Raw genomic sequence first — 16696 nt, 5'->3', positions numbered from 1 at the left:
TTCACCGATCTGAAAGATATGACCGATGGTGGTTCATCACATTTGGTGATGGTAGCAACTGCAAGATAATAGGCCAAGGTACGGTTCAACTTTTTAATCTTCCAGTGTTTAAAAATATTTTATATGTTGAAGGCCTAAAGCACAACTTGCTTAGTATATCACAAATATGTGATAATAACCATAATGTTCGGTTTTCTAATCAAAGCTGTGAAATATTAAATAATAAGGGTTCTGTAATATTAACTGGACGTAGAACGTCTGAAAATTGCTATATTATTAGTGAATCCAGCTCATCTAATCAAACATGTTACATGGTCCATACGGAGAGACCGATTTATGGCACAAACGTCTTGGACATGTACATTATCGAAATTTATATCGATTGAGCAAACGAGAACTTGTAAGAGGTTTACCCAAACTTCAGAAATTAGATAAAATATGTGGTGAATGCCAGATAGGCAAACAAACAAAGAACTCACACAAAAAGGTGAATTCAAATACCACATCAAGACCACTCGAACTTCTCCACATGGATCCGATAGGACCTACCAGAACAGAAAGTCATGGTGGGAAAAAGTATATCCTAGTAATAGTTGATGACTTTACCAGATTCACTTGGGTAGTCTTCTTAAGGGATAAATCTGAAACCCTTGAAGAAGTAAGAAAAGTTCTCAAAAGGATTCAAACTGAAAATCTTCTCAAATCAGTAAAATTCGTAGTGATCATGGATCTGAATTTGAGAATAGCAATTTTGAGAAGTTCTGTACCGACCAAGGAATATTACATGAATTCTCTGCTCCCAAAACTCCACAACAAAATGGAATTGTAGAAAGGAAGAATAGGGTGCTTCAAGAAATGGCTAATGTCATGTTGAATAGCATGAAGCTCTATAAAAATCTTTGGGCTGAACCAGTCAACACACTTGCTATATTATTAACCGAGTCTACACTAAAAAGATAATAATAAAACGGCTTACGAATTGTGGTTCAATAAAAAGCCTACTGTTAAATACTTTCGAGTTTTTGGCAGCAAGTGCTATATTTTACGTGATCGTGAAAATTTGGGAAAGTTCGATACAAAGAGTGATGAAGGTATTTTTCTAGGATACTCTTTAAACAGTCGAGCTTATAGAGTTCTGAACAAAAGGATGGTGTGATTCAAGAATCCATTAATGTTGTCATTGATGATCATTTAAACACACCAACTTCTAATTCAGATAATGATGAAGTACTAATCATTGATAAACACGATACTTCATCAAATCAAACTGATTCTGAGTTGAGGACTTTTAAAGATCATCCAACCACACAAATTCTTGGAAACCCTCTCACCGGTGTTCGCACGTAGACAACTTGAGGATATATGTAATTATGTATGTTTTACATCCCAAATTGAACCATCTAACGTAAAAGAAGCGCTTACTGATGAGAATCTGGATTGTTGCGATGCAAGATGAACTCAACCAATTCATAAGAAATGATGTTTGGTATCTCGTACCAAGACCTAAAAATAAACACATCATTGGAACAAAATGGATTTTCAAAAATAAGTCGACGAATGTGGAAATATAATGAGAAACAAGGCTAGACGGTGGTACAAGGTTATACTCAAATTGAAGGAATTGATTTCGATGAAACCTTTGCGCCGCACGTCTTGAATCTATCGGACTATTTATATCCATTGCATGTTTTAAAAAGATAAAGATCTATCGGATGGATGTGAAAAGTGCTTTTCTAAATGGCGATTTACATGAAGAAGTCTATGTTGAACAACCAATGGGATTTGAAGATTCCAAAAATACTGATCATGTATATCGGCTTAAAAGGCACTTTATGGATTAAAACAAGCACCTAGGGCATGGTATGAGAAACTAACAAAATTTCTTTTATGTCATAAATTTCAAATGGGATCTGTTGATAAAACTCTGTTTGTTAAAAAACATAATGATCATATCTTAATAGTACAGATTTATGTTGATGATATCATTTATGGATCAACTTGTACTGACTTGACTACTGAGTTTGCAGATTTGATGAAATCACAGTTTGAAATGAGCATGGTTGTGGAATTGACTTATTTCCTTGGATTGCAAGTAAAGCAACAATCTGAAGGAATATTCATTTCTCAATCTAAGTATGCCTTATATCTAATCAAGAGATTTGGATTTGAGAATGGCAAGAATTTCGATACTCCTATGAGTACTACCCTGAAACTATCAAAAGACTCTAATGGTAAAAATGTTGACTCAAAACTTTATCGGAGTATGATTGGTAGTTTGTTATATCTAACTGCTAGTAGACCTGATATTTCTCTAAGTGTTGGTATTTGCGCAAGATATCAATCTGATCCAAAGAATATCACTTGATTGCTGTCAAGCGAATTATTAGATATGTCGCAAATACTGTAAATCTCGGTCTCTGGTATCCTCATGAAACCAATGTTCAATTAGTTGGGTACTCGGATGCGGGTTGGTAATCTAGATGATAGAAAATCAACCGGTGGTGGTTGTTTTTATTGGAAATTGTCTAGTTTCTGGTTTAGTAAGAAACAAAATTCTTTATCACTTTCAACAGTTGAAGATATCGTAGCTGGTAATGCGTGTACACGACTTGTTTGGATGCAACGAATTCTAAGTGATTATGGAATTAAACAGGATTCTATGTTATTACATTGTGATAATTCCAGTGCGATAAATATTTCAAAAAATCCTATTCAGCATTCTCGTACTAAGCATATTGACATTAGATTTCATTATATAAGGGAATTAGTAGAAGAAAAAGTTATATCTCTAGAATATATTCCTACTGAAGATCAACGTGCTGATATTTTCACAAAACCTCTTGATAAAAGCAGGTTCAAAAAGATGAAATTTGATCTTGGCATGTGCATTTTAAATTGATAATTTATGCCTTCTTGTATATTATTGTATATATTTGCTAGATTAAATTTCAATTTTTTGCAAGATATTGAATTTTTGGGGTTTGTACGACCAGTCGTGAGTATACACGACCAGTCGTACTACGACCGGTCGTAGATACCCACGACCAGTCGTGGAGCACGGGTTTCACTTCAAATGGTATCCATGCTATCTCAAATGGTACTCAGATTTGTTTACCTTCCTTAATCTGTCATTTCATTCTTCAGTTTCGACTCCATCCTGGTCATAGTGACATTCCATTTGCATACTTTATGTTTGTATTGGCTACTCATATGTTAGTCGATATGCCTGTTGATGAAGCACCAATCCATCATCTGATCTTCAACAATACAAATATTAATAAGATGAAGTTGGATCTGCTTCCTGAACAAGGTGGTGGTGTTGGTGGTGATCCTGAAGAAGCTGGTGTTGATATTAATATGGATGATATTTTTGAGGAACTGGATTCTGACTCTGCTAATGATCCAGATTTTGTACCATCTGATGTTGATGCACGTCTGAGTGCATTAGAAGATAAAGTTGAGAATATTAATGTTAAGTTGGAGAACATGTCTGTTGCTCATGATTTGCAATTCAAATACATGTGCAAATACCTAAGGCGCTTGAACAAAGGCATGCACCAACTTGATCCTTCTATTCCTGCTCCATCTTCAAGTTCTAATTCTGACTAGTTTCTATGAGACTTTTGGTATGTAATAACTTTATTACTTTGCTCTTGTTTGATTGAGTTTGAGTTGGATTCTATGCTGGATATTTGTTCTTAATGTAATATTTATGCTGGATATCTGTGATGCTATCTTGAGTATCTCTATGTCTCTTTTGCTATACTCTATTTCCTCCTCATGTTTACTCTCATTCCTTTATTTAGTTCTCCTTTGTCATATTGTGACAAAAAGGGGGAGAATGGTTTGTTGTTAATGTGATTGTGAGAGGAGTAGCATTGGTTATGTTAGCATTGGTTATGTTACTCAGGGGGAGTGGGGTGTCAAGAAGAATATATGTTTGATCTTGTTGAATGTTGAAACTGGTTGAATGTTAAATATTGATTATTGATTTGCATGTATTAACCAGTTGTTTTACTTTTGTTTGGTTATGTGTTTTGTCACTAATTTGACAAAGGGGGAGATTGTAAGTGCTATAGTTTTATATCCCTGTTTGTTGTCAAATTTGTGGTGCCAAAATCTCTGTTATGTTTTATATAACCTGCTTAAGTGAAGCTCTCTCAAGGATCAACATTCATGACTTCATGAACAAACTAAGCTCACATCAAGCAAAGCTCTCAAGTACAAGACTCAAGATCTTGAATGAAAGAACTGATCACAAGACAAGACTCTTGAATGCAAGAACTGCTCGCAAGACTCAAGCTGAACTCAAGACTCAAGCTGAAACTTAAGTCCCTTTCATGATTGAGCTACTTCAAGGTTTAGTCTACATCAAGACTTCAAGGCTCATTCTTCATGGTCTCTTGTTTCAATGTCCATACTTCATGATTGAGGTTTGTTTGACCATAGGATGACCTTAGAAGTAGGTCATTTCGGATACATAAGTCGAATGTTATTTTTCATGTGATTGGTCTGTTCTTCGACCAGTCTTAGGTCTGCTTCGACTAGTCCTAGACTTGCTTCGACCAGTCTAAGAAAATCCTCGACCAGTCGTAAGTTTGTTACAAATTCCGGATAAAATCTGTTAGCCTTCGACTAGTCCTGGAATCTGTTCGACCAGTCGTAGGAACAGTGTTTCTGCATCTTCGACCAGTCGTAGAATCTACGACTCGAAGTCCAGCGAAGATATTCAGGACCTACGACCAGTCGAAGGAAACCTACGACCAGTCGTAGGTGACCTACGACCAGTCGTAGGAGAGCTACGACCAGTCGTAGAACGGTCTGCGCTTATCCCGCCTAATCTTTCAAATATCTGTTAGAGCTTCGACTAGTCGAAGAGCACTCTAGACCAGTCGAAGACCTGATCTTCTCACCTATAAATAGTGCACGAATCTCAGAAGAAATCATCGATTTAATTATAGTATTCAAGCCAATCTTCGTCGAACTTCTGAGAGATAATTCTGCGCTCCATCCAAGCTAAGTGTGCTTATTTAATATCTTCTTTCCTTAGCTTTATTTTAATTGATTTTGTTTCTGCTATTCCAATCTGATTTGAAAAGAGGAATTGTTATTCCCTTTCTTTGGAATCAAAATCAATTAAGGCAAGCCCTGTTTGGTTTAATTTAAAATCTATTAGAATTAGAACCATTGTAATCGAGTACTGGACATTGAACTTGGACATTCAATCATCTACTTTGATTTGGTTCTACCGGGCTGCTACAACGAAGAAGATTTTCAGGTATTTTACATATTGTAAATTCCTTTATATTATTTTGGTTTCTTTCAAGATTTGCGGAAAAATCTTGTTATTTTGGTTATCCGAGGAAAGCCAGGAAAACTCAGAAGTGGGGGTTTTTAATTGTGTAAGCCCACATACAAAGACACAATTGTAAGGGTTTTGGGTGAACCTGGGAAAACCTATTTTTAGTGAACGCTAATATCCCTGTGTGAGGATATTAGGAGTGGAGTAGCTTTTTGTGTGGCTATTGGATAACAGTTGGTGAACACACAGGCGAACCACTATAAATCCTTTGAGTTGTGGTTGATTGATTTATTCTTTTAATTATTTTTATTCTTTTTGTGGGATGTATGTATGGTGGTGAATGTTGTAATTATTTCAAGCTTTGTGAGAATGTTGTAATAGCTTAGAATTTACTTTCTGCTATTCCTTTATAAGCTTGTTTTTCAATTTCATTTTGAAAGTTGTTCCAGCAAGGTTGCCCTGCCATTTTTATGGTGTATGGCTGTCCCTAGAACAATACATCTTTAATTACAAGTTATTTCAATTCAGTTCATATTTGTTTTTGTATTCCTCTTCGATTTGAGACTTGATACAAAGACCTTTCTAGAAATAAGGTTGTCCTACCATAAACTCTGTTTTTAGTGTAAGGTTGTCCTTAGAATAACGTTTGTATCAACCTCTCAAGATCTGAATTTTGAGGTTGTTTTTCTTTCCTGCATTATTATTTAATTTGGCTATCATTTTCTTTATTATTCCGCTGTTATAAGTTTTTATTTGGCATTGTCCTATTCACCCCCCCTCTAGGACATATAGCTTGGCCTTTTCAGTTACCTATCAATCTTAGGCATTTATCTTAATCATGCATATATAATTAAGCATTCAAATCATACACATAATTTAAATAGATGCCCAAATGACAATTCCAAATACAATCATGTATAGTGGTTCAGCTACTTACCTACTTCACTTACGGCAGACGTACTCTCTCCTAGAGTGTACCAGATTTCATTATGAATGGTTTTGAATCAGGTTCACCATTAACCTTTATAGCCCTACACAAAAGACTCAACATTTTATGCTCTCCACATGAGCAAAGGTCCTGTACTAAGAATCTATGTTTAGGCCCCACGACCAAGGTCCCACACAAGGCACCTACGTTTAGGCCCACCGGCCAATGTCGCACATAAGACACCTACGTTTAGGCCCACCGGCCAAGGTCCCACACAAGACACCTACGTTTAGGCACACAAGCCAAGGTCCCACACTAGGCACCTAATCGAATTTGTGGATAGCAAACTCTTAGCCTCAATCTTACACGAGGATAGAGACTAACTTGTGGACTCTTAACAATGACACTTACTTATCAGGAATGAATCCTCTTTTGTAGCTTGTCTTGAGTTACTTGATCTTCACTCTTCTGTGCTTGAATTAGCTTCCCGATGCTCCCTCAATCACGATGTTACAATTTTCCTATTGTATTAGCTTTATGATCAAGAACCTTGCATATGATGTTCCTATAAAGGTTACCAAGGTAATGAGAGTGGGTTGAATCTCCTATCAAAGGTTATGAATGGATTTCCTAAGAGATTCAACCAATGGATGCTCTAGAGTATCACGGAGACTATGGATTTGCCAATAGGTTTGGTCTCTGTACTCTAGAGGAGGCTCGAGATCATGTTATTTATCAATAGGAGCTTTGAATGCTCATTGAAGTGAGGAATCATAATGAAGAAAGCATGAATCTTGAGTGGATAGAGTATAAGATGAGTGTGATGAGCTTGGGATACATTAGAGACTATAAAATACCTAAATCCACTAATTTCATAAAGTTATGAGTCCTATATTTATAAAGAAAAGGTTCCAATGGATATAAAATGGCTAGTTTTTGGGTCCACCGAGTGAACCTTTAGTCGGACCGAAATATCACTCGGTGGTACCGAAATATCACTCGGTGGTATCGAATTAATCTTGAAGCTGCTGGATGAATTTTGTTACTTTCGGTGGTACCGAACTTTGTTCTTCGGTGGCAATCGGTGGTACCAAATTAGCTTTTAAATATTGTTAGACTGTTTTGGGCACTTTTAATGGTACCGAGTATGTCTTCGGTTTTAATGAATGACACTTCTGTCACGCCCCAAACCCGGAGATTAGACTCACAGGAATTCCGATCGCCGAATCCGGTGCCGACAGCCTCCATAGTACCCCATTCTCAGCTCCCAGCGCCCACACGCCAGATTCCGATCCTGGGATCTTACAAAGAGGATTTTTCAACATACATTTATCTCGTAAGAAGCATAACCACAAGTTTACCCAAATCACAAAGGCAACATCATCATCACATATCCACTAATATAATCATTTGAATACAATACTGAAAAGGAAATACATATATCGAAAATTAAAGCTCCAGAAGTCCGCTACACGCTCAAAGCTCAACGTTGCTGCAACCTAACGCAACCTTCACGCATTTATTATGCATAAGCTTCTAGAAAGTTTAGAGGGTGATGAAAGTATGTGCACAAGGTAAGTGCTAAGTAAGCAATACAATGTCATAATCTACAATATCGAAAATACTGGGAAGATCATGAATCATATGATATCAGAATAAGCGGAAATACTGACAAGTCCATAAAAATATCATCAACTTCATCCAGGATATGCGATGAAAAGATATAGCAAGCCAATGTCATATACTGAGAAAATAATGTAAATCGGCTATGTAATGCGAAAACATAATGAACCAGATATCAGATATCGAGGATGCAATACAATATGCAATTCGAAAGAGCTACGAATATCATCAGCCTCATCTAGGTCATATAAATGCAGAAACATAGCAACCCAAAATGCCATATGCCGAGGATGTAATGCAATATGCAATATGTGGTGCAAATGAAATGACCAAGCTACAGTGTGAAGTCGGGATGATAGTAAGTGGTATCGCAGGCTATGGGGCCTATCACAAAGGACTTCTATCCAAACTAGTCCCATATCTAAATTTGGATAGATAGACTTAATGTGGTAAGTTCCTGATCTCATGTTAGTCGTGGACCCCAACCTAAATCCTGACCATTGTAAAAGTACACATAACAACTAGTCACGTACCACCAACCCAAGTGAATAGTGAATGAATGAGTATAATGTTGAGTATACAACTCCTGCCCAATCATTACTGTACATCTCTGGGATCATCACCGGGGTCTAGTACACTCCAAGTTGGCTATCGCCCCAGCCAGCTGCGTAGGCCAGTGAGTGGAAAAGACCTCACTACCTGCCTACCAGTATTATACCAATGCCTATCCGGCTCATTGATAGCGGACCTATTTGGGAGCTGGTCAAACTCAGCCTAGCTTACAGCCCCCTCACTCGGGCAGATAAGGCTACAACCCCTCCCAATCGACCACGACACAGTATGAGATGCGACCTCCTGATTTCGGCACTCGGGCGCTCATGTATCCACTCGGTCTCAATGTTGGGGCGTCTCCTGGCCTCGGGTGTTTAGAGACTTTCACTCACAGACATCCAAAGTGCCAGATACTCAAACTCAAACATTTTCGGTATCCCATCTTGTCATCCACGACATACCTGTGGAGGTTACAGCCCTGATGTCATTAGGGCATATAGTAATCACAATCACACAATGCAAGATGCATGAGTCATGTAGTCTAATCATGCATCAATACTGCGCATATTGTGCGCTCATGTGGGATAACTCCACCTATCAAGGAGTCCCATAAACCATCTGCACTATAACATATGCAACGGTCAATCACATCTCATAATAAACATGTAGATGATGCGTATGGGCATGTATCATGATGCTATGTTGTCACATACTCATAATCGATATCAATAATTGGCATCAACAATCGGCCTCGACAATGTGGACATTTAACTAACATTGCCCCCAAGGAATGACCCACATAGAGCCTAACATATAGTGGACCCATGGCCTCACACAAGGACCTAATATACAACACCATGGGCCTCACTCGAGAGCTTAATACACATCACGATGGGCCTCTCATATGGGCCTAATATATATCACGATGGGCTTCATCGCCTGGCCTTTAAATGCACCACAATGGGCCTCATCACATAGGCCACATATACATCACATTGGGCCTTAAACATGGGCGGAATATACATCACAACGGGCCTCAAATACGGGCTACATATATATCACATTGGGCCTCAATAATCGGCCTCGATATCCAGCCTCAACAATCGGAATCAGAATCAGCCTCGATAATCGAAATCAGAATTGGCCTCAATAATCGACCTCGACATTTAGAATCAGCATCGACAATTGGTCTCGACAATCGGAATCGGCCTCGACAATCGGAATCAGAATCTGCCTCAACAATCAGAATCGGCTTCAACAATAGGCCTCAACAATCAGAATCAGCCTCAACAATCAGCCTCGACAATCGGAATCGGCCTCGATAATTGAAATCGGCCTCAATAATCGACCTTGACAATCGGCATATAAATAAGGCGGGGTCCATAGATGGATGGCCGATCAACCATAATATAAAGATCAGCCTACGGCCGTGGTTATATCAAATCTGATGGCATGGAGTCATCCGTCTATGACGAATGGGGCCCACTTATTTGGGTTAACCCACTTAGAGAATGGTGCGAATGAGCCTAAGCCTATGGGAAGGTCATAATGAGGACATCTAACCATTATTGCCCATCAATTTGGACATTTAACCAACATTGCTCCCAAGGAGTGACCTACATAAGGGATTCCTATACAACATAAAGGCCACACATACATCACATTGGGCCTCTCATATATCCTGTTGGGCTTCATACAAGGGCCTCGAACATATCACAATGAGCCACGCCCATGGGCCTCAGATACACCTCAATGGGCTGCGCCCATAGGCCTCGGATATATCACAATGGGCCACGTCCCATGGGCCTCCAAGCTATCGCAATGGGCCTCATCAAATGGGTCATAAATGCATCACCATGAGCCTTATACGTGGGCCTTATATACAACAAATGGGCCGCACTGCTTGGGCCTCATATGCATCACATGGGCCACGTATCTGGGCCTCGAATACACAACAGGTGGGCCTTGCACCTGGGCCTCAAATATATCATATGGGCCTCATCGCACGAGCCTCAATACTAGGCCTCATATATCAAGTGGGCCTCATTACATGGGCCTAACAATACAAACGGGTGGGCCCCTCCCATGGGCCAAAATACATTATGATGGGTTGCACCAATGGGCTTTATGTATATCAAATAGGCCGCACCAATGGGCCTCATGTATATCAAATCGGGCCCACCCTTATGTATTTTTGAGATCAAACCTATTCATAAGTTAATATAGAGATAGATGAAATGAAAACAAACATCAGCTTAATTGGAAACTACTGTGGCCCTTAGGAGTTTGAACGGTGGATGTCACGGTCCACTATTTAAATGGTGGGGTCCACTTGAACTTTAGATCTGACTCATCATTGCACTCATACCATAAAATGATATCTCTATGGATACAACGTGTGCATCATGGTGGTCCCCACCGTCCAAATAGTGGACGGTGTAGCTAAAATACATACATCAATGTGGGGCCTGTGGGCTTGCTGCTATCAAAGGAGCAACTATATAACTGCTGTACATGAAGCTGGTTGCACTAGAAAGGTAGAGGTGGGTCCCACGTAGGGCCCACCATCATGTATATATGATATAATATAATATATACTATATATAATATAATATAATATAATATATATATCAATGTCCAGGCCCTGGACAGCCTGGACAGTGACATACATCAAGGGGGTATCCCACACGTGGGGTGGGTCCCACCATCACATGCAATGCGGTGTGGCCCATCCAATGGATGGACAATGTGATTGGGTCCCACGGACCTGCTGACGAAGTGTTGCTGCACGTTGCAGCTCTTTAAAGAAAAAGGAGGTGGGTGCCACGTGATGGGCTACCCTCCCATTTAATAAGATATATTATTATTATTATTATTTTTAAACTGGGTAGTACGCCCCACTGTCTGCTCACACTACACGACTAATGTCCAGTGTCCTTGGATGCTGGACGGTATGGATACAACACAGACATCATGGTGGGTCCCACATAGACGTGGCCCACCTGATGGTATAATATATATATATATATATATATAATATTTATTATATTATATTTAAAAGAAAAGAAAAGGGTTAGTTGGGTGGTACACTCCATCGTCAGTTCACACTTCATTGTTAGCTACACCCCACTGTCAGTTAACACTTCACTGTTAGCTACACCCCACTGTCCGTTCACACTTCACTGTTGGCCATCTCCATTGTACGTCCAGGGACGCTGGACGGACGGTGTGGATATATACCTCATTAAGGTGGGTCCCACATGGCCCACCTGTTTTGGATTGGTCTAATATTTGTGTTTTCTTATCATCCAGGCCCGCTAGATGGCCTGGATAAAACAGATGGACGACGTCGATAAAATACATAAATCATGGTGGGCCACACCGATTAGGGTGAATGGACGGGGCAGATTAGAATAAATACATCAAGGAGGGCCCCACCCACACATGTGGGGTGGGCCCATCCTAGATGGACGGTTGGGATGACATACAAACATCATGGTGTGTCCCACGTGGATGGGGTCCACCGGTAGATGGCTTAGGTGTAAACATCATGGTGGGCCACACACCTCAACATCATCATTACCATATAAAAAGAAAAGAGAGAGAAAGAGAAAAGAAAGGAGAGATCGGATGGTGATGGAGGGACCCCGCCACTATGGGCCCTCCATGATCACAATACATACATAAAAAAATGGGTCCCATCACAAGTGAGCCTTCTAATAGAAAATCAACGATGGATCATGTCACGCCCCAAACCTAAAAATCAGATTCACAGGAATCTTGATTGCCGAATCCAGTGCCGACAGCCTCCGCAGTATCCCATTCTCGGTTCCTAGCGTCCATATGCTAGATTCTGATTCTGGGATCCTACAAATGAGGATTTTTTTTTATACATTTAACTCATAATAAGCATAACCACAAGATTACCTAATTCACAAAGACAACATCATTATCACATATCCACTAATATAATCATTTCAATACAATGCTAAAAAGGAAATACATAAATCGAAAATTAAGCTCCAGAAGACCACTGTACTCTCCAAGCTCAACACCGCTGCAACCTAACATCACCTGTACGCATCTATCGTGCATAAGCTTATAGAAAGCTTAGAGGGTGGTGTAAGTGTGTGCACAAGGTAAGTGTCAAGTATTCAATACAATGCCATAGTCATACAATACCGAAAATACTGGTAATCCATAAATCGTACAATGTCGGAATAAGTAGAAATACTGACAAGATCATGAATTATTAGAGCAAGCAAAAATACCGACAAGATCATAAATCATATGATAATGGCGTAAACGGAAATACTGACAAGACTATGAGTCATACAATATTAGAATACGCAATACAAATCAACTATGTAAATGAGGAGCCATAGAGAGCCAAATATCAGATGCAGAGGATGAATGTAATATACATTCTTGATGAGTAACACCAATAGCGTTAGCCATACCTAGACCATATAAATGCAAAAGCATAATAACCCAAATTTCCATATACCGCGGATGTAATGCAACATATAGTGCGAATGGAATGACCATGCTAGAGTGTGAAGTCAGGATGGTAGTACGTAGTATCGCAGGCTATAGGGTCCATTACAATGGACTTCTATTCAAACTAGTCTTATACCTAATTTGGATAGTCAGACTCAATATAGTAAACTCCTGATCTCAGGTTAGTCGCGTGCCCCAACCGAAATCTTGGCTAATATGAATGTACATGTAACAAATAGTTACGCACCACCAGCCTGAGTGGATAGTGAATGCATGAATGAATGAGTACGCAACGCCTGCTCAATAAGTCCACATATCAGTACAGTTCATCTCTGGGATCATCATCGGGGTTTAGTGTACTCCAAATGGCACTGTCGCTCTCCCAGCCGCACAGTCCAAGTGAGCGTAAGAAAACTCATTATCCACCTGGCCAAGAGTCTGCTAATACCTATCTGGCACGTCGATAGCAGACCCATTCACGAGCTGGTCAAACTCAGCCTAGTATTGCCCCCTACACTTGGGTGGGTAAGGCCACACCCCCACTCAACTGACTACGACACAGTGGGAGACGCGGCCTCCTGGTATTCGGCCCTTGGGCGCTTATGTATCCACTCAGTCTCGACGTTGAGGTATCCTCTGGTACCAAGAGGGTTTAAGAATTTTCACCCAGGGCTATCTATGGCAGCCTGATACTAGAACAGATTTTTGGTGTCCCATCTGGCCGTCCACAATATGCCTGTGGAGGCTACGGCCCTGATGTCGCTATGGCATACAGTAATCATAATGCAAGATGTATGAGTCATACAATCCAGTCATGCATCAATCCTGCACATACCGTGCGCTCATGTGAGATAACTTCCGTCTATCAGGGAGTCTCATAACAACATGCTCAATGACATATGCAATGATCAACCACATCTCATAACAAACATGCAGATGATGCGTATGGCCATGTATCATGATGCTATGCTATCACATACTCATAATCAGTATCAATAACTGACATCGACAATCAGCCTTGACAATGTGGACATTTAACCAGCATTGCCCCCAGGGAATGACCCACATAGAGCCTAATATATAGTGGACCCATAGCCTCACACGAGGGCCAAATATACGACACCATGGGCCCCACTCAAGAGCTTAATGCAAACTACGATGAGTCTTTCACATGGACCTAACATACATCAAAATGGGCTCCATCGCCTGGCCCTTAAATGCATCATAATGGGCCTCATCACATAGGCCTCATATATATCACATTGGGCCTTAAACACGGGCTGAATACACATCATAGCGGGCCTCAAATATGGGCCGCATATACATCACATTGGGCCCTGACAATCGGAATCGGCAATCGGCCACGATAATCGAAATCGGCAATCAGTCACGATAATCGGCCTTGATCAATAATCGGTAATTGACCACGACAAATCAGAATCGGTAATCGGCCTCGATCGATAATCAGCCTCGATCGATAATTAGTAATCGGCCACGACAAATTAAAATCGGTAATCAGCCTCGATCGATAATCAGCCTTAATCGATAATCGGCAATTGACCACGACAAATCAGAATCTGTAATCGATAATCGACATAAGGCGGGGTCCATAGATGGACGACCAATGATGGTCCAAGTAATATCAATGGGGCCCATTCATTTGGGTTAACTCACTAGAGAATGATGAGAATGGGCCTAACCAGGCTTAAGCGAAGGTCACAATGTGGACATCCAACCATCATTGCCCATCAATGTGGACATTTAACCAACATTGCTCCCAAGGAGTAGTCCACATAGAACCAAACACATAATGGGCCCACAGCCTCGCACAAGGGCCTAATATACATCAAATGGGCCACACCAACGGGCCGCACCACATGGACCTCAAACACATTACAATGGCCTCACTTATGGTCCTCATATACACCACAGGTGGGCCCTACACATGAGCCTCAAATACATAACATGTGGGCCCTACACATGAACCTCAAATACATAACATGTGGGCCTTACACATGGGTCCATTATGCATCAAATGGGCCACGCATCTGGGCCTTGAATACATCAAGTGTGCCGCATCATATGAACCTAGAATACAACTCAATGGGCCATGCTAAAAAGGGCCATAAATACATAACAGGCGGGCCCTACACATGGGCCTAATATACATAACAGGTGGGCTCTACACATGGGCCTCGTCATATCAAGTTGGGCCGTGTTTATGGGCCGCACCAATGGGCCTCATGTACAACAACTGGGCCGCATCATTGGGCCGTACTAATGAGCCCCATAAATATATCAAGGTAGGCCTCACAGATAGGTCGCAAGTATATCAAGTTGGGCACCTCGAATGGACCACAAAATACATCAAAGTGGGCTTGACAGATGGGCCACAAAGTACATCAAAGTGGGCCCGACAAATGGGCCACAAAATACATTAAGGTGGGCCCGACAAATGGGCTGCAAAATACATCAAGGTGGGCTCGACAAATGGGCCACAAAATACATCGAGGTGGGCCCGACAAATGGGCCACAAAATACATCAAGGTGGGCCCAACAAATGGGCCACAAAATACATCAAGGTGGGCCTAATCACATGGGCCTCATTTATATCTAGGTGGGCCTTAACATCGGGTAGCATATATCACATCGGGCCGAATCAATTGGCCGATCGAATGAGTCATGCTAATCATCCGGCAATAGAGGTCATTATAGAGCATTAAATAAATAAATCAATAAATAAATAAAATGGATCATATCCAAAGATCATCTGGACCATACCACAAAAATGATAGTGGTGATGTTGATTTCCACTGTTGAATCCCAGTGGGCCCCACCGTCGTACTTATTTTCCTTCCAATCTGTCCTTAAGGTCATAAAGACCTGGATTTAGAGGAGAAACAAATATCATATTGGTTCCAAAGCTTCTGCAATCCCCAAAAGGGTTTCAATGGTGGGTGTTCAATCCACTGTTTTTTGTAGTGTGGTCCACCTGATAACTAGATCTGTCATATTTTTAGTCTCAAGCCTTGAGATAAACTCACCAGATGAATGGACAGTTTGGATGCAACACATGCATCAGTGGCTGCTCAAAGCTCTTGCCCGTCCTAGCATATGGGAAAGGACGGCGTGGATGTAATCTGTGGGGTCCATGTTCCCACGCTGGACGTATACAACAACTATATAGCTACAGTACGTTGCAGATATAGCTGCTATAAATGGAGCAGGTGGGTCCCACGTAGGGCCCACCATAATGTTTATCTGTCATCCAAACCGTTCATAAGGTCACACAGACCCCGGATGAAGAGGAAAACAAATTTCACAATGATCCAAACGTTTGGGACCCACAAAAGGGGTTTCAATGGTAGACGTTCAATTCACATGGACCATCTGAGTCACGCACACGGTTGATTTTTGGGGCGGCCCACAAACAGAAGGGGGTCCATTAAAATGCACGGTGTTGATTTTCTCACACATCATGGTGGGGCCCACGGCTGGGACCCGCGGTCCCTGCCCGTCCGACGTCCACGCACGAGCGCAGCAGGACGCTGCGCCGCGTCTTTAGCAGTAGTACCAGCTGTCTTAGCTATTTTTTTAATGATTTTTTGGAGGTTTTTCACAGGTGGGGCCCGCATCAGGGGAATCCGACCTAGCCGTTGGATTCCATGACGCAAGACAAACCCAACAAGCCCAATATTGGATTGGTTTTAGTGTATAGAAATATCAGGATGTATTTCAACGGTAACTATATTATTCTCTATGCTATGGGCCCGCCAAAAGGTCGGATTAAC

The sequence above is a fragment of the Magnolia sinica genome, chromosome 3 (assembly GCF_029962835.1).
Source record: "Magnolia sinica isolate HGM2019 chromosome 3, MsV1, whole genome shotgun sequence".
NCBI lineage: Eukaryota > Viridiplantae > Streptophyta > Magnoliopsida > Magnoliales > Magnoliaceae > Magnolia > Magnolia sinica.
This window is presented reverse-complemented; position numbering follows the sequence as displayed.